Source organism: Mauremys reevesii, linkage group 4 (assembly GCF_016161935.1).
Source record: "Mauremys reevesii isolate NIE-2019 linkage group 4, ASM1616193v1, whole genome shotgun sequence".
Classification (NCBI taxonomy): domain Eukaryota; kingdom Metazoa; phylum Chordata; order Testudines; family Geoemydidae; genus Mauremys; species Mauremys reevesii.
Genome location: NC_052626.1, coordinates 109,414,292 through 109,432,629, shown reverse-complemented (window position 1 = coordinate 109,432,629; position 18,338 = coordinate 109,414,292). Strand labels below are relative to the sequence as shown.

General features: G+C 45.7%; 2 long non-coding RNA genes across 3 annotated transcripts; one reads left to right on the top strand and one right to left on the bottom strand.

The window, feature by feature from the left end:
• Positions 1-15,306, bottom strand: LOC120404318. 2 transcript variants are annotated; one of them, XR_005597939.1, is made up of 3 exons: positions 15,221-15,306; positions 4,744-4,877; positions 1-17 (listed from the first exon to the last, which is right to left on the bottom strand). It is a non-coding gene; the product is annotated as an uncharacterized LOC120404318 (long non-coding RNA). The 2 variants fall into 2 exon arrangements; XR_005597938.1 differs by lacking the exon at positions 1-17 and adding an exon at positions 3,711-3,875.
• On the top strand, positions 15,283-17,782 carry LOC120404319. Its single transcript, XR_005597940.1, has 2 exons — positions 15,283-16,062; positions 17,544-17,782. It is a non-coding gene; the product is annotated as an uncharacterized LOC120404319 (long non-coding RNA).
• The last annotated feature ends 556 nt before the right edge of the window (positions 17,783-18,338 follow it).

The following is an 18,338-nucleotide window of genomic DNA, read 5'->3' as shown; positions in this document are numbered from 1 at the left end:
AGTCAAGCTGCACCAAACTGGCATAAAGAAATTTACCAAGGAAAAAAAAAAAAAAAAGGAAAGCAAAACATCAATCTCCGGATGTGTTTTTTTGAGTTGGGAAAGTTCAGCAAGAACAGCAGGAGGAGCAGCGGGACAATCAACCCTCTTCCACCCTCTGACTCCACCACCACAACCAAGCTTCACAATTATCATTGCTGAGTATAGTATTAAATTGCTTAAAACTTATACTGTATATGTATATAATGTCTTTTGTCTGGTGAAAAAATAATCCCTGGAACCTAACCCCTGCCCCCCCCCCCCGCCCCATTTACATTAATTCTTATGGGGAAATTGGATTCGCTTATCATTGTTTCGCTTAAAGTCGCATTTTTCAGGAGCATAACTACAGCATTAAGTGAGGAGTTACTATATTTAGAAAAAGGAAAGAATTACTCAAGAGCGTTATATTGTTGTTATAGTTTAAAGTCAGTAGGCCAAATTCTGCCTTTGATTAGCCCTTAATTCTGACTGTGCCCAGCACAAATAACATTGGAGACAATGACAGAATTTGGCACAACTTATCAGCTATCAGTAACTTATATCACTTAAAATAATCCTCAGAATACGAAGACATCAGGTCTGAAAATTGTCCATTGAAGAAAGAAATTATTCCAGCTGTAGAGGAATCTTTAATTTCAGCCTAGTTTGGAGAAAAGAACCCTCCCCACCTCCCTCCTGAACTTTTGTAGCTAAGACTCCTCTAAAGCATACTGTTTGATTACATAAAAGCAGCAAAGAATCCTGTGGCACCTTATAGACTAACAGATGTTTTGCAGCATGAGCTTTCGTGGGTGAATACCCACTTCATCGGATGCATGTAGTGGAAGTCTCCAGGGGCAGGTATATATAAGCAAGCAAGAGGCAGGCTAGAGATAATGAGGTTAGTTCAATCAGGGCGGATGAGGCCCTCTTCTAGCAGCTGAGGTGTGAAAACCAAGGAAGGAGAAACTGGTTTTGTAGTTGGCAAGCCATTCACAGTCTTTGTTTAATCCTGAGCTGATGGTGTCAAATTTGCAGATGAACTGAAGCTCAGCAGTTTCTCTTTGAAGTCTGGTCCTGAAGTTTTTTTGCTGCAGGATGGCCACCTTAAGATCTGCTATTGTGTGGCCAGGGAGGTTGAAGTGTTCTCCTACAGGTTTTTGTATATTGTCGTTCCTAATATCTGATTTGTGTCCATTTATCCTTTTCCGCAGAGACTGTCCAGTTTGGCCGATGTACATAGCAGAGGGGCATTGCTGGCATATGATGGCAAAGGAAGTGCTGTAGTCATCATGAACAGGTCTGACTACCAAAAAGAGGCCGCCAGACAACTCTCCAATACCAAATTCTACAGGCCACATCCCTCAGATCCCACTGAGGAATACACTAAGAAACTGCACCATCTACTCAGGATACTCCCTACATTAACACCGGAACAAATCAACATACCCTTAGCGCCCCGACCATGGTTATTCTATCTACTACCCAAGATCCACAAACCTGGAAATCCTGGACGCCCCATCATCTCGGGCATTGGCACTCTCACTGAAGGACTGTCTGGATATGTGGACTCTCTACTCAGACCCTATGCCACCAGCACTCCCAGCTATCTCCGTGACATCACTGATTTCCTGAGGAAACTACAATGCATTGGTGACCTTCCAGAAAACACCATCCTTGGATGTAGAGGCTCTCTACACAAACATCCCACACACAGATGGAATACAAGCTGTCAGGAACAGTATCCCTGATGATGCCACAGCACAACTGGTTGCTGAGCTCTGTGCCTTTATCCTCACACACAACTATTTCAAATTTGATGACAATATATATCTCCAGATCAGTGGCACCGCTATGGGCACCCGCAAGGCCCCACAATATGCCAATATTTTAATGGCCGACCTGGAACGCTTCCTCAGCTCCCGTCCACTCACGCCCCTTCTCTACCTACGCTACATTGATATCTTCTTCTTCATCTGGACCCATGGGAAGGAGACTCTGGAAAAATTCCACAACGATTTCAACAGCTTCCACCCCACCATCAACCTCAGCCTGGACCAATCTACACGGGAGGTCCACTTCCTAGACACCATGGTGCAAATAAGTGATGGTCACATTAACACCACCCTATACCGAAAACCTACCGACCACTATGCCTACCTTCATGCCTCCAGCTTCCATCCCGGGCACACCACAAGATCCATTGTCTACAGCCAAGCACTGAGGTACAACTGCATCTGCTCTAACCCCTCAGACAGAGACCAACACCTACAAAATCTCCACCAAGCATTCTCAAAACTACAGTACCCGCACGAGGAAATAAGGAAACAGACCAACAGAGCCAGACGTGTACCCAGAAGCCTCCTACTGCAAGACAAACCCAAGAAAGAAACCAACAGGACTCCACTGGCCATCACATACAGTCCCCAGCTAAAACCCCTCCAACGCATCATCAGGGATCTACAACCCATCCTGGACAATGATCCCACACTTTCACAGGCCTTGGGTGGCAGGCCAGTCCTCGCCCACAGACAACCTGCCAACCTGAAGCATATTCTCACCAGTAACTGCACACCGCACCATAGTAACTCTAGCTCAGGAACCAATCCATGCAACAAACCTCGATGCCAACTCTGCCCACATATCTACACCAGCAACACCATCACAGGACCTAACCAGATCTGCCACACCATCACCGGTTCATTCACCTGCATGTCCACCAATGTAATATATGCCATCATATGCCAGCAATGCCCCTCTGCTATGTACATCGGACAAACTGGACAGTCTCTACGAAAAAGGATAAATGGACACAAATCAGATATTAGGAACGGCAATATACAAAAACCTGTAGGAGAACACTTCAACCTCCCTGGCCACACAATAGCAGATCTTAAGGTGGCCATCCTGCAGCAAAAAAACTTCAGGACCAGACTTCAAAGAGAAACTGCTGAGCTTCAGTTCATCTGCAAATTTGACACCATCAGCTCAGGATTAAACAAAGACTGTGAATGGCTTGCCAACTACAGAACTAGTTTCTCCTCCCTTGGTTTTCACACCTCAATTGCTAGAACAGGGCCTCATCCTCCCTGATTGAACTAACCTCGTTATCTCTAGCTTGCTTCTTGCTTGCATATATATACCTGCCCCTGGAAATTTCCACTACTTGCATCCGATGAAGTGGGTATTCACCCAAGAAAGCTCATGCTGCAAAACGTCTGTTAGTCTATAAGGTGCCACAGGATTCTTTGCTGCTTTTACAGATCCAGACTAACACGGCTAACCCCTCTGATGTTTGATTATAGTTAGAGTGACTGACCCAGAAATCTAAGATGTAAGCAAATAATGTTTGCTAATCATTATTTCCTCTTTTGAACCATGTAAAGTATGTAAAATATAAGGCCCAGCAGCCCTGTTTCAGCTAAAATTTCATTAGTCTATTCAGAGTTTACTAGCCAGCAACAACTTCTGGATAACTCACTACAGTACACACACCCATGAAGCATGAACAGGTTAACCTTTAAATTAATTTACTGTTTTTTAAAGCACCACAAGATGGCACCAGAGCAAGTCATTAAATAACACAACAACAGACTGGTCCTCTCTTCCAAAGAACTGGCATTAGATGACCTATTAGGTATTTTGTGGTAGTTTTGCCACCTCTCATGACTTTTATTTTTATTTTTTAATGCACTACACAGTTTTAAGTGTTTTTCTTAACATCCTAGCCAATGGAGTCAAGTGATTACTTGAGAATCTTAGCTTTCACTAAAAAATAAACAAAATTTCCAGCCCTCGTGGTTAGAGAAAAAACTTTGAAAATATGAAGCAGGTGTCCCCTAAAGGCTCATTACCTGAGGAAAAATAAAAAGAACCCAACATGGATTTTTTTTAATCTCATGATTTTTAAGCCAATCTCATTATTTTGGGCTGCCTGACTAATTATTTAATGCTTGGGTGTGCAGTACTCTGGACTCAGGGCAAAGTCCACTTCCCTATTTTAGAGACAATATGATGGAGGGGGAAAGATGGCCAAAGGCTCAGTCCCTCTGCAGAATCCTTCTCTTTAAGAGACCCAGGACAGCATTGCTCAGGGGTTTGGATGAGGTCAGGTTTATATCCTGCTCCCAGATTTCTCTCACCATGTACTGCAGAATGGCAACAGAACAGTCCTAAGCTTCTCTGAGGGTGATAACAGAGAAGCTGGTGTGAAGTTATGAGGCAGGTCACCCCTTGTGGCCAATGCTTCTCCTACAAAGGGTGCACAGGAGACACTACTGGTGTCTCCTCAGCTATAAGGAGCGGGCAGAGGACCCCCAGTAGCTGTTTTTGCCTGGAGCCTCCGGCATCACCGTAGAACATATCCGGTATTCCTGGCCTGAATTAAGGCAATCCTGGCCTAGGGACAGTAAAATATCAGATTCCCTTACCCCCTGCTTAGGGGTAATAGACAGAGGTCATTCACAAAGAACTGTCTACTTGGAATGATGGTTACTGAGGAGGGCAGTAGGGGCGGGAATAGCGGCAGCGAGCTGGGGAGAAGGAGGATCCCCACCCATCCACACAAAGAGGTGTAACAAAGGCAGCAGTGGTGTAGGACCCCTCTTCTCCTTGGTCTGAGGCCTTCCCAAACCCTGAGACTTGTGGCCAGCGAAGGAGGTAGCAAGCCTTGGCCTGGCTGAACACTCAGACCTACAGTAGTGGGCACCCACAGATACTTACCAGGATAGGTCTAGATGAGCCATCTCTACAATGGAGAGGAGGGCCTGGCCGGCAGCCTCTCCTGCAGCCAGCAGTCTGCTTCTACTGTAGCGCTCTGCAGGATGCTCATGATGCTATTACCTGTACTGCCAACCCTAGGAGTTCAAAAACCATGCGTTAGACCACGCCAAGAAACCATGAGACTAAATTTAAAACCCATGAGATTTTTAAATATAATCAATGCATTTTGGTGGTGGCTGTTTTTTTGGCTGTCACCTCATTTTTTTAGCTTTTAGGGGAAAGGCTCAGTCCTAATTGTGTGTAATTATTTGAGGTTGAAATTTCAATTTGAAATGCACACTCAGATATGCAGGCCTCTCCCACCTGCTGGGCTGCTCAGAGAGGTCCTCCAATTACCCTCTTCTACCCGCTAGGGGAGGGGACACTAAATTTAATCACTCTCCATACCCCTTTCCTCCCCTCCCCACTCAGCTCCTCCACTCTCACTTTCCTACCCATATCTCCCCTTCTTCGCCCCATTCACTATTTTAGTCTCCTGCTCTGTCATGGGTCTCCCTGCCCCATCCTGCTCTGACTGCCTTCTCCCAAGTCCCAACCCTGCTCCTTTCCCACAGAATCCCTATCTCTATTTACCCCCATATTCTCCTTCTCTGCTCCTCCAGTTTTCTTGCTTCCCAAAGTCCCAATGCTCTCTCTGCATTCTCTTCTCACCCTCACATTCTCTCTCCCTAACCTACTCTAAACAAACACCCCTTCTCTCCACATTCCGTTGTCTCCTCACTATCTCAGGTGGCTCCTATCTTCCTTGAGAGCTGCTTGGCTTCAGTCCTAATAGGAATAATAAGAGCCAAGGGCCATCTTCACTAAGGGCAATTCCAGCTGCAATGCTGCAGGCAAAAGGAAATCATCTTAGTTGAGGGCAGCTGCTGGCTTCAGTTCTATAGATAACTGAAAATGGTGTCCATTTTTAGCAAGGGCAAAAACACAAAATCTAGCTTTCTCTTGACACCATAAGCGGCTTTAAAAAAAAATTAAAATTGCAACACTCTGGACAGTAGTGTAAGAGTTAGCATCAATACACTGTGCCGTCATCTTGTATATCACATAATCCCAGAGTCAGGGGCCTTACACTCAGGGCCTATTGAATCTAGTGTTTAATCCAGCCATTGTAAGGATGTGATCATATGTCAGAGGGGCTCTGGAGCAGAAGCCAGGTGGGCAGAGATTCTGAGAGGCTTCTGTAAAAAATTGGGTAGAAAGATCAGGAAGTAAACAAGAGCAGCATGAGCTCTATCTTCTTAAGAACTCTGAAGAAAAGACAGTCACAGGTATAAGAACTGAGTTTTGAATGGTACAGGTCAGATTCTGCACTCATTTACACAATTACATATCAAGAGAAACTCCATTGCAATTGAATTAATCCAGATTTACACCGGTGTAACTGAGAACAGAATCTGGCACTGAAAAAGCTTTGGCACCCAGACATAACTTTATTTTGTTCTTCTTCCTACCCTCTCTTTCACACACTCTCCTCATACCAATTCTTGACTGTAGCTCGTATTTATAACCACTGGGGGCAGATGTTTACCTATAATATTAACCATCACCCAAATCATTCAAATATAACATTTACAGATTCATTCACTTATTTTCTTTCATATTGCTCTCCTCTTTCTTGTAGATATAGCCATTTGTATAAAATCAAACCTAATTTCCCCCTTTTTACTTGCTTTAGTAAATATACATAAGTGCAATGGTAAACAAAAGCCAGTGAACAAAGACCCATTTGATATGTGAATTACACAGAAATCTCATATCAGATTATAAAATGTGCACTCAGACATGTGAGAAGCAGTGGATTCCCACAAAATGCTTAACAGCTAAATTAGCATGACAACTAATCTTGTATACCTGATTCCAATCTCACACCAGCATAACCACAATGACTTCCATAGAGTTATTCCTGATTTACACTCTTATGAATGACATTCAGCCCAGAACATTTTAACTGGATGTGTGTCTAAAACAAGAGCTGGTTGAAAGCTGGAATTTCCATTCATGGGAAATTCTGAAGTTGTGGAAAAAATTAGTTCCAGTTCTTAACAAAAAAGTTGACTGGTGAGGAGTCAGGCACCTAGGAGCCCTGGCTATGCTGGAAGCCTCAAAGCTTGGGATCTGGGGCTCCCAGATTTTCTGCCACAGAGCAAAGAGTCTGGAATTCTGTGAGCCAGAGCTTAAGACAGGTCTCCCAGGGCTGTCAGCTGTCAGAAGTAAGGCCCTGCAGCTGTGCCTCCTCAGTCTCCTGCCAGCCTTAGGGGTCAGCTAGGCTGCCTGATGCACCACTCTGCCTGGTTGGCTGAGGAAGCCAGCAGGCTGGTTCTTTAAGCCCCACAACAGCAGTAGCATGCTGACTACTCAATGTGCACACCCATGGACTCTCTGCTTCCCTGTGTTTGCCATACTCCAAGCTCTGCTCCAGTCTAGGCTCCAACCTTCAACCAGCTCTGCTCTGGCCTAGACCCTGCCCGGACCTGGCCTTGTTCCAGTCCTGTCCAGCCTTGCTCCTGCTTCTGAACCAGCCCTGCTCCTGACTCTGGTTCTGACCCTTGACTTCAATTACTGGCTCTGTCTCAATCCTTGACTCTGGCATAGAATCATAGAACTTAAGATCAGAAGGGACCATTATGATCATCTAGTCTGACCTCCCGCAAAATGCAGGCCACAAAAGCTGACCCACCCACTCTTGAAATAATTCTCTCCCTTGACTCAGCAGTTGAAGTCCCCAAATCCTGGTTTAAAGACTTCAAGTAGCAGGTAATCCTCCAGCAAGCGACCCCTGCCCCATGCTGCGGAGGAAGGCGAAAAACCTCCAGGGCCACTGCCAATCTACCCTGGAGGAAAATTCCTTCCCAACCCCAAATATGGCGATCAGCTGAACCCCGAGCATGCGGGCAAGACTCTCCAGCCAGACACTCAGGAAAAAGACTTTCAATATCCCAACATTGACTCTCGGTACTAATTACCAGTGGCAGCACGTTATTGACCTATTGACTAAATAGTGTTATCCTATCAAACCATTCCCTCCATAAACTTATCAAGCTTAATCTTAAAGCCAGAGAGGTCCTTCGCCCCCACTGTTTCCCTCGGTAGGCTGTTCCAGAATTGCACTCCCCTGATGGTTAGAAACCTTCATCTAATTTCAAGCCTAAACTTCCCAACTGCCAATTTATATCCATTTGTTCTCGTGTCCACATTAGTACTGGGCTGAAATAATTCCTCTCCCTCCCTGGTATTTATCCCTCTGATATATTTAAAGAGAGCAATCATATCTCCTCTCAACCTTCTTTTGGTTAAGGAAAACAAACCGAGCTCCTCAAGTCTTTTTTCATACGACAGGCTTTCCATTCCTCAGATCATTCTAGTGGCCTTTCTTTGTACCCGTTCCAGTTTAAATTCATCCTTCTTAAACATGGGAGACCAAAACTGCACACAGTACTCCAAATAAGGTCTTACCAACGCCTTGTATAATGGGACTAGAACCTCCTTATCTCTACTAGAAATACCTCGCCTAATGCATCCCAAGACTGCATTAGCTTTTTTAACGACCACATCACATTGCCGACTCATAGTCATCCTGCAATCAACCAGGACTCCGAGGTCCTTCTCCTCTTCCGTTACTTCCAACTGGTGCGTCCCCAGCTTATAACTAAAAGTCCTGTTAGTCATCCCTAAATGCATAACCTTACACTTCTCACTATTGAATTTCATCCTATTACTAATACTCCAGTTTACAAGGTCATCCAAATCTCCCTGGAGGATATCCCGATCCTTCTCTGAATTGGCAATACCTCCCAACTTCGTGTCATCTGCAGACTTTATCAGCCCACTCCTACTTTTGGTTCCGAGGTCAGTGATAAATAGATTGAATAAGATCAGACCCAAAACCGAACCTTGAGGAACTCCACTGGTAACCTCCCTCCAACCCGACAGATCACCTTTCAATACGACCCGCTGCAGTCTCCCCTTTAACCAGTTCCTTATCCACCTCTGGATTTTCATTTCAATCCCCATCTTTTCCAATTTAACCAGTAATTCTTCATGCGGTACCGTATCAAACGCCTTACTGAAATCAAGATATATTAGATCCACCGCATTTCCCTTGTCTAAAAAATCTGTTCCTTTCTCAAAGAAGGAGATCAGGTTGGTTTGGCACGATCTACCTTTCGTAAAACCATGTTGTAATTTGTCCCAATTGCCATTGACCTCAAGGTCCGTAACTACTCTCTCCTTTAATATTTTTCCATGACTTTGCATACTACAGATGTTAAACTAACAGGCCTGTAGTTACCCGGGTCACTTTTTTTCCCCTTCTTGAAAATAGGAACTATATTAGCTAATCTTCAGTCAAACGGTACAACCCCCGAGTTCAGAGATTCATTAAAAATTATCGCTAACGGGCTTGCAATTTCATTTGCCAATTCCTTTAATATTCTAGGATGAAGATTATCCGGGCCGCCTGATTTACTACCGTTAAGCTGTTAAAGTTTGGCTTCTACCTCAGATACTGTAATTTCCAACCCCGTACCTTCATTCCCATCAGTCACTCTGTCACTATTCCTAAGCCCTTCATTACCTTATTAAAGACCAAGGCAAAATATTCGTTTAGATATTGTGCCATGCCTAGCTTATCCTTGATCTCCACTCCATTTACAGTTTTAAGCGGTCCCACTTCTTCTTTCTTAGTTTTCTTCCTATTTATATGGCAAAAAAACCTCTTACTATTGGTTTTAATTCCCTTCGCAAGGTCCATCTCTACCCGGCTTTTGGCTTTTCTCACTGCATCCCTACACCCCCTGACCTCATTAAGGTAGGTTTCTTTGCTGATCCCTCCCATCTTCCACTCCCTGTACGCTTTCTGTTTTTTCTTAATCACCCCTCTGAGATGCTTGCTCATCCAGCTCGGTCTAAAACTGCTACCTATGAACCGTTTTCCCTTTCTTGGGATACAGGCCTCTGACAGCTCCTGCAACTTCAACCTGAAATAATCCCAGGCGTCTTCCGCCTTTAGATCCCTAAATATGTTAGTCCAATCCACTTCCCTAACTAGTCGCCTTAATTTCGTAAAGTTAGCCCTTTTGAAATCGTAAACCTTAGTCTCAGATGCAATTGTGTTTATCCTTCCATTTATTTTGAACCGAATTAGCTCATGATCACTCGAGCCAAGGTTGTCCCCTACAACCATTTCTTCAACAAGGTCCTCACTACTCACCAAAACCAAATCTAAAATGGCATCCCCCCTCATCGGTTCAGTAACTACTTGATGAAGGAATTCATCAGCTATCACGTCTAGGAAAAGCTGAGCCCTATTATTATTACTAGCATTTGTTCCCCAATCTATATCCGGGAAGTTAAAGTCTCCCATGATCATACAGTTACTATTAGTATTTACCTCCCTAAAAACATTAAAGACTTCTCTATCCATATCCAGGCTAGATCCCGGCGGTCTATAGCACACCCCAATCACTATCCCAGGGGACGCTCTAGTAGTTTTCTTCCCTAATGTGACCATTGCCCAAACAGACTCCGTATTATCCATTCCATTACTAGTTATTTCATTACAGTTTACCTCATTATTGACATACAATGCTACTCCCCCACCTTTACCTTTGTTTCGGTCTTTCCTAAACAGCACATACCCTTCCATACCTGTACTGCAGTCATGACTACTGTTCCACCATGTTTCGGTTATTCCTACGATATCCGGTTTCAATTCTCGGACCAGGAGCTCTAATTCCTCCATTTTGTTACCTAGGCTTCTCGCATTGGTGAACAAACATCCTAATTTTTGCTGTTTGGCTTCTCTCACCTTTGTTACCCAATTTGGTAGGGACACAGTACCTCCAGTATGACCTCTTGGTCTAGTATCCATCCCCCCGCTCTTCATTACCTCCAAACCCCTCCCTCTGGCTATATCCATTCTTATCCTGTTGTCCTCCCTCTCAATGTTTAAATTTGGCGTGGAGAGTGACTGGACATCTCCCAACCGTCTCCCCTCAATTCCTAGTTTAAAGCTCTTTTGATCAGTTGAGCCAGCCTCCCTCCTAGAAGTCTATTTCCTTCCCTACTCAGGTGGAGCCCATCCCATGAGAACAGTTCTCTGTCCCCGAAAGCCTCCCAGTGCCCATACATCCCAAAGCCCTCCTTATAGCACCACTCCCTGAGCCAACTATTTATCATCACAATCCTGTCACCCCTTTCTCGCCCTTCCCTAGGGACAGGTAGAATCCCACTGAAGATCACCTGAGCCTCGATTTCCTTGAGCGTCTTACCCAGCCTGGCATAGTCTCCCTTGATTCTCTCCAGCGAGAATCTAGCCGTGTCATTTGTTCCTACATGAAGGATGATCAACAGGTTCTTACCTGCTCCTTTTAGGATCCTTTTCAACCTCAGGTCCACATCCCGTATTTTAGCGCCCGGTAGACAGCACACCCTTCTGTTCTCCGGATCGGCCCTGGTCACAGGCCTGTCCAACCTTCTCAGTATGGAATCCCGTAGACCTGCCTTTGCCTGGTGACAGTGCGGTCTGCTAACCTAACCCCCATTCCCCCTGGTTGCAAGCTCCTTCCATTCCTATCCTCCCTTGTAGTCCCCCTTAAGCCATCCTGCATCCTCCCGGGGCCCAAAGTTGGTACTGCCTCCATCGACTCCTCTCCTCCTTCTATCAGACTAGCCGCTCTTCTCTTCTTCCTTACCCTCCCACCGTCGACTGCCACCTGCTGTACCCCTTCCTCATTCTCCAAACCTGTTCCTTAGCTCTATTTCTCCTTCACTGGCCCTCCTTTTCCCCTTCCTGCTTCTCACGGTCACATGCTTCCACTGCCCATGTTCCCCATCCAGCATTCCCCCCTCACAGGCCTGAGCCCCTGCTTCCCCCTGTACCCCTGAGCACTCCACTTCAGCCACATCTTGCCTTTGCTCCATCAGCTGCTCAAACCCCCTTCTAAACTCTACCAGGGTTTCTACCTGCATCTCTAGACCTCGGATCTTTTCTTCCAGCAGCTCTATTAGGCGGCACTTCATGCATACATACCTCTGTTCCGGCACACCTGCTAGGACCATGTACATACCGCACCTGCTGCATGCAATCATCCTCGTTGTATCCTCTGCTGCTTGGCTCATGGCTGCTGTTGTCTCTGCCTCTATCAGCATTCTCACCTGGGGCACACAGCACCGCACCCCCTGCCCCTTCCGCCTCCCACCTCCCCCTGCATACTCCCACTCAAACTCCCCTGTTAGCAGCCCTGTTCGCCGGCTCCCGTGCCGCTGCCGGCAGCTGTGCCGCTGCCTGGCTGGGCGGCTGCTTTTCTAGGCCCCTCCTCAGCCTAGCTCCGCCCCCTACTCAGGGCTCGGCTGCCCGCTCAGCAGTCTGCCCCTACGGATAGATACAAGCACTACAAGGACAGATGCAAATACACAAAGACAGATGCAAATACAGATACCTGCTTCTCCAATGGGAACTCTCCCACTCAAACTCCCCTGTTAGCATCTGGACTCTGACTACAGTTTTCACACTCAGCCCTGGTTCAGACTGTCTTGACCCTTGGCTCTGGCATGCAGGTTCTGACTCTGGTTCTTACATCTGGCTCTGATCACTAGAGCTCACTCCTGCTCTGACCACTAGGCCAGACCACCTCTGACCTGGTCTCCTGACACCAGGTTTCTGACTCCATGGCAGGCACCCTGACAGCCCAAGCTTGCGCCATAAGAACACAGGAATTACCAGATCAGAACAGGTCCATCTAGTCCATATACATCCTCTATAATAGTGGCCAATACCAATGCTTCAGAGGAACACAAGAACAGCCATACTGGGTCAGACCAAAGGTCCATCTAGCCCAGTATCCTGTCTGCCGACAGTAGCCAATGTCAGGTGCCCCAGAGGGAATGAACAGAACAGGTAATCATCAAGTGATCCATCCCCTGTCACTCATTCTCAGCTTCTGGCAAACAGAGGCTAGGGACACCATAGAATCATAGAAGATTAGGGTTGGAAGAGACCTCAGGAGGTCATCTAGTCCAACCCCCTGCTCAAAGCAGGACCAACCCCAACTAAATCATCCCTGCACCATCCTGGCTAATAGCCATGGATGGACCTATCCACCATGAACTTATCTAGTTATGTTTTGAACCCTATTATAGTCTTGGTCTTCACAACATCCTCTGGCAAGGAGTTCCACAGGTTGACTGTCCGTTGTGTGAAAAAAAATACTTCCTTTTGTTTGTTTTAAACCTGCTGCCTATTAATTTCATTTGGTGATGATAAAAGAAACACCATAATAGACAGTTATGGCATAACCTGCCATAGGGAATTTTTTCCTAATCCCCGTCAGTTTGTAATTGCTTTATGCCCTGAAATACGAGATTATTTTTCCTTATCCATTTTAATGTTATCTAACTATAACTGCTCTCATATTTTATCAGTCATCCTAATGGAATTTTCGCCCCATTATTCAGTTACTACAGATAATAAACAGCACATAATATCTGGTTTGTGCAGAATGAAGATAAATTTAAGTCTACACTGAATGACGTACCTTGTGACAAGGTACAGTTAAGTAATATACATATCTGTATGAGACATCTCCACAATTCTGCCTGAACTGATCCTGAAGTTTAAGAAACCTTTGTCTTTAGCAAGGAAGTTATTGGATTGATAGGTCCAACAATTAAAGACAACCCCTTTTGTCAATATTCCCATGCAGAGTTTCTAAAGCACAATAGGTAACATTAGATTGCACTTTCTTTTCCAAGAAAGGTAATTTTTCAGCATAAACCATTCTCCATTTCTCAATGCACTGCTGGTATTTATAAAGGCAAAAACTTGGCAGCAGCTATGGGGTAGAATTCAAGACAAGCACAAGGATATAATGGGTCAATTTTCGAACAACTCTCCTTGCAATTTATCAAACATCTATCCCTTCCTGTCATTGTGAAATGGGGAGCAAAGCAAGACCTTTCAAAGTTTTTTGCAAAAATACACAGAATATGGACTAGGCAGGTGGCTAGGTCACTCACTTGGGTTGTGAGATTCAAGTCCCTTCTCTGAATCAGCATTTCTGAATCAGAAGGGACTTGACCCTGGGTCTCCCACCTCCACGCTTAATGCCCTCACCACTCACCTACTGGCTATTCTAGGGAGTTCATATCTTGTTTTGACCAGAAAGTTCATCCCAGACCTGAGACACCTTTCCCAATTAAAGGTTTGTCTAAATTGATACAATCCCATAAAAAGTTTCAGTTTTGAGGAATCTGTATTTTCTGACTGAAAAAAAATTTCATTTGAAAATCCCCAACCAGCACTAATCACTCAGAGTATGTTGATCCAGAGTGACTGATGATTTGACAGTTCATAAAGGCCTGTGTCTTGGCTTCAGCCCAGCGAGTTAGCAGTTCTGAACAAGAGACATCACAGAAGTAAGCTTCCTGACATCATCCCCGCATGGTAAAGGTGCTTACCAGAGACCTCACAGAAATCTGGCCCTTCACATAAGCCTGAAGGTTGAGGCCATGTTACAAGGACCTCCAATAAGCCTAGAAAAGCTGAATCAGTAACTTTGACATCAGCCCACCAAGCTACAGCTGCTAACCAGTAACTCTCAGACGCTGATGCCTTGACATCAAACCACATGCTAAAGTTGTATGAAGTATGAAGCTTTACATAAGGCCAGCAAGAGTGAAGTGCTGAATCAGTGCCCTCACAAAGCCTGTGCCTGGGCTTCTGCCCACAAAGCTACAGGCGCTAAGCCCCACAGAAATCTGTGCCTTGAAATCAACTCGGAAAATTAGAGTTGCTGAGCCAGTGACCTCATAGTGGCTTATCTCTTGGTATCGAATCTGCAAGCTAGAGGTGCTGAGCTAGTGAGCTCGTAAAGTCCTGTGCTTTGACATCAGCCCAGCATGCCAGTGTTGCTGAGCCAGTAACTTAATTGAGAACTGTAACAATGATCTGAGATTTGACATCAGCTCAGCAGGGGCGGCTCTAGGAATTTGGCTGCCCCAAGCAGGGCGGCACGCCGCAGGGGGCGCGCTGCCAGTCCCACGGCTCCGGGGGACCTCTTGCAGACGCGCCTGCGGAGGGTGCGCTAGGAGGACGGCAGGCGGCTCCGGAGGACCTTCCGCAGTCATGCCTGCGGGAGGTCCACCCGAGCCGCGGGACCAGCGAACCCTCTGCAGTCATGCCTGCGGGAGGTCTGCTGGTCCCGCGGCTCCGGTGGACCTCCCACAGACATGACTGCAGAAGGTCCGCCAGAGCCGCCTGCCGCCCTGCCGGCAAAATGCCGCCCCAAGCGTGCGCTTGGCGCGCTGGGGTCTGGAGTCGGCCCTGCAGCTCAGGAAACTAGATATGCTGAACCAGGAAGCTTGAGTTTAGCCCAACACAATAAAGTTGCTGAGCTAGAGACCTCACTGAAGGCTGTACCTTGACATCATCCCAGCAAGTTAGTGGGGCTGATTCATGACACTCTGCCCCTTCACACCAGAGATGCTAGCTGCCGGTGCTGAGTTACTGAAGTGAGCTCACAAAGCCTGTTGCCTGGACAACTGAGCAAGCTAGAGGGGCTGATCTAGGCAATCTCACAAAGGCTTGGGCCTTGACATCATCCCAGCAAGCTAGAGATGTTGAGCCAGTAACCTCAGAGAAGCCTGTTCCTTGACATCCACTAGAAAGACGGAAGTACCTGAATGCAGCTGGGCAGTTATGATAAGTCACAGCTGGCCCAGATAAGAGGGCTGGGAGTAAGGAGCTGTGAGAGTCTCATTCCAGCCCTGGAGTGAGAAGGACCTAGCTGCCTGAGAGAGACAGGGTACCTTCGACAGAGCAGTGCTGGGGAAGCGGCAGGCTGAGCTGGGGAGCTCAGGCTTGGCTACCTCCCAGGCTGAGGCCTGGCAGGAAGGCCTACGGAGGTACTGGGGCTGCAGGGAGACAGCTGGGGCTAGAAAGGCAGCAGGTCCAACTCCCTTGCTAATGATGAGAGTGGTCATTACAGATTGCAGTTTGCCCCAGAGAAAGGGGGCTAGATGACGACTGGCAGTAGCCACTGAGACAAGGTGGGGAGGGGGGTTCCCCTGGCAGGGGAGACCCAGAGAGTGGGGGTGCTACTGTGAGGCAGCACCCCAAGATAAGGGGGCCTGAAGTGCCTGAAGTACAGAGGTGGTGGAGATGAGGAAGCAGGTACTGGTAGGGAGAAACAGGCCAGCAGGAGGTTCTCCAAGGCTGGACTGAGCTAATTCCCAGACTGACCAGCAGGAGGCGCCGCGATGGTGAGTGCCTGCTGTGTTACTCTGAGTCATTGTGCTCACAGAGGCCTTTGACTTTTCAGCAGCTCAGCAAGCCATTGCTTCTGAGTAGAGGTTAGAGCAGTAGGGAATGTTTAGGCAAATAGCTCCCCCTCTTCTTCAGAAAGCTTTATATGAATTCGGAAGAAACCAGAGGTGACTCATGGTGACTCATGGGGGAAGGGGGAAAGGCACGCTGGGTCTGATGAACAGCCAATGTAACCAATTCTACCTTGCCCCACCCCTCTTAGCACTTCAATCACAGAGGGCATGGCAGGGATGGAACGTGCTGTGATTCACACCAGGGTAAATAAAAGCAGAATTTTACCCTGAGGAGTCAGATATCATCATCATGGCAACTCCTAAAGGGGTGTGACGTTTTTGCAAATTGAGTACCACCTGTGATCCCCAGGAGGCACAATAGCCTGTAAGAGGCTGTTATTAATCGTTATAAATTCTCTCATGTACACCAGTTTTCCACTGGTGTAATTCCTTGGCCTTTAGTGGAATTGCTTCTGAATTCCACCAGCAACAGTGAGAGGAGAATCAGACCGACACATGATTCAAAGTACACATGATAATTATGCTCTTTTTTATATGCACATGATAGTTGGATACTGCCAACTTTTTAAAGACGGATTTTTTCATATCATTCACTAATTTAAAAAAATTGAAATGAATATGAAAAGTGATGACCTCAGGCATTGAAGAATCCCAAAGCTGTCAGTAACAAAGCTGCCTACTAGCACATTGCTTCAATCAGAGGATTATAGGTTTTAACGTTTGCATCATGGATAAACTCACTATAATGCATTAAAATAATTTCTCTTCTCATTTTATTTAGTGAGATGTTCCATTAAATAACAGTGAATCAAGTCACATATTAAGCCCAGCGGCATTCTTTCAAGCTGACAGAATTGTTACAATAGCTCAGAATCAAAAGAATGAAATTGAATTAATTTATTTAAATACATTATAATAGGTAGGGCTTATGATACAAGCCATTATTTTGTGGCAGTGGGGAATAACCTTCTAGTTCCTTTAAAGAGCAGATTTAGTTCAAAGTTTGACAATTACAGTTACAAATGTGCTGGAAAATATGCTACAGCTCGAGATTGCAGCATTTCTCTGGGCAGCTAAATTGAATGAGGTCTTGGGATCTGATGCAAAGGCCATGGAAGTCAATGGACTACAAAACTATGGTGAGGAGGGCAATATGAAAACCTATATGGAACAGAAATAGAATTGAATGGAAAGACTCCCTTCGAGTTCATTGGGCTTTGAATTGGCTTTAGGATTATATGGTTATTATTGGTTCATAAATGTTTACAGTAAATGAATTTAAAATTAAGACAGCAAGTTAAACATTTTAAAGATCATGGAGGATAGTCCATCCATGGCTATTAGCCAAGACGGTCAGGTGTGCAACCTCATGCTTAGGGCAACCCTAAACCTCTGTCTTCCAGAAGCTGGGCAAGGACAACAGGGGTGGCTCACTCTGACTGCCCTGTTCTGTACACTCCCCCTGAAGCTCTGGTATGGGCCGTTGTTGGAGACAGGAAACTGTGGTAGATGGACCATTGGTCTGACTCAGTATGGTAGTTCTTATGTTCTAAGATGTTTTGCCCCTCTCTTTTTGTTGTTATAATATTGATCTGAGGGAGAGTGATGTGTAATTCCAGGAATATAGTTCTTCAGCACTTTGGACCTTGTGTAAGTCTTTTATTTTTGTCATGGGGGCATGCTGTAAGTGTGCTGGGGATGGAAGAAAGCATGGCTGGAGTGCACTGTGCTCCCATGGTCGCCATTGCCCCTAAGAAACCATTACAAGCTAAAATAAGATAGGACCCCTCTCTTTTAGGGTTTTATACTGCCACCAACTGTCACAATATCTAAGCGCCTTCCATGTAAAATTGACAGAAATAGCAACGTTCCTAGCAGACTTCATGGATCCTCTGGCATTCTCTCTTTTTGGGTAAAAATCTGGTTGGGTTCGTGTTTTTCCTTTTTTTTTTTTTTTTAAGACTTTATTCATTTCTTTTGTACACCCCACCCCCTTTTCTGTTTTGTTTTTTCATTGGCAGGATTTGGGTTTTCTGGGGTAAAGGGGTGCTAGTGATACTTCCAAGGGTTTTAATAAGATTTAAATTTATTCAGTAATTAAAGAGACCTCAGGATCAGTCAGCTTGATTTGATTTATTAAGTGTTTCATTAATTAGGCAGCACATAAGAGAAAGAGATATACATCACCACAATCTGCA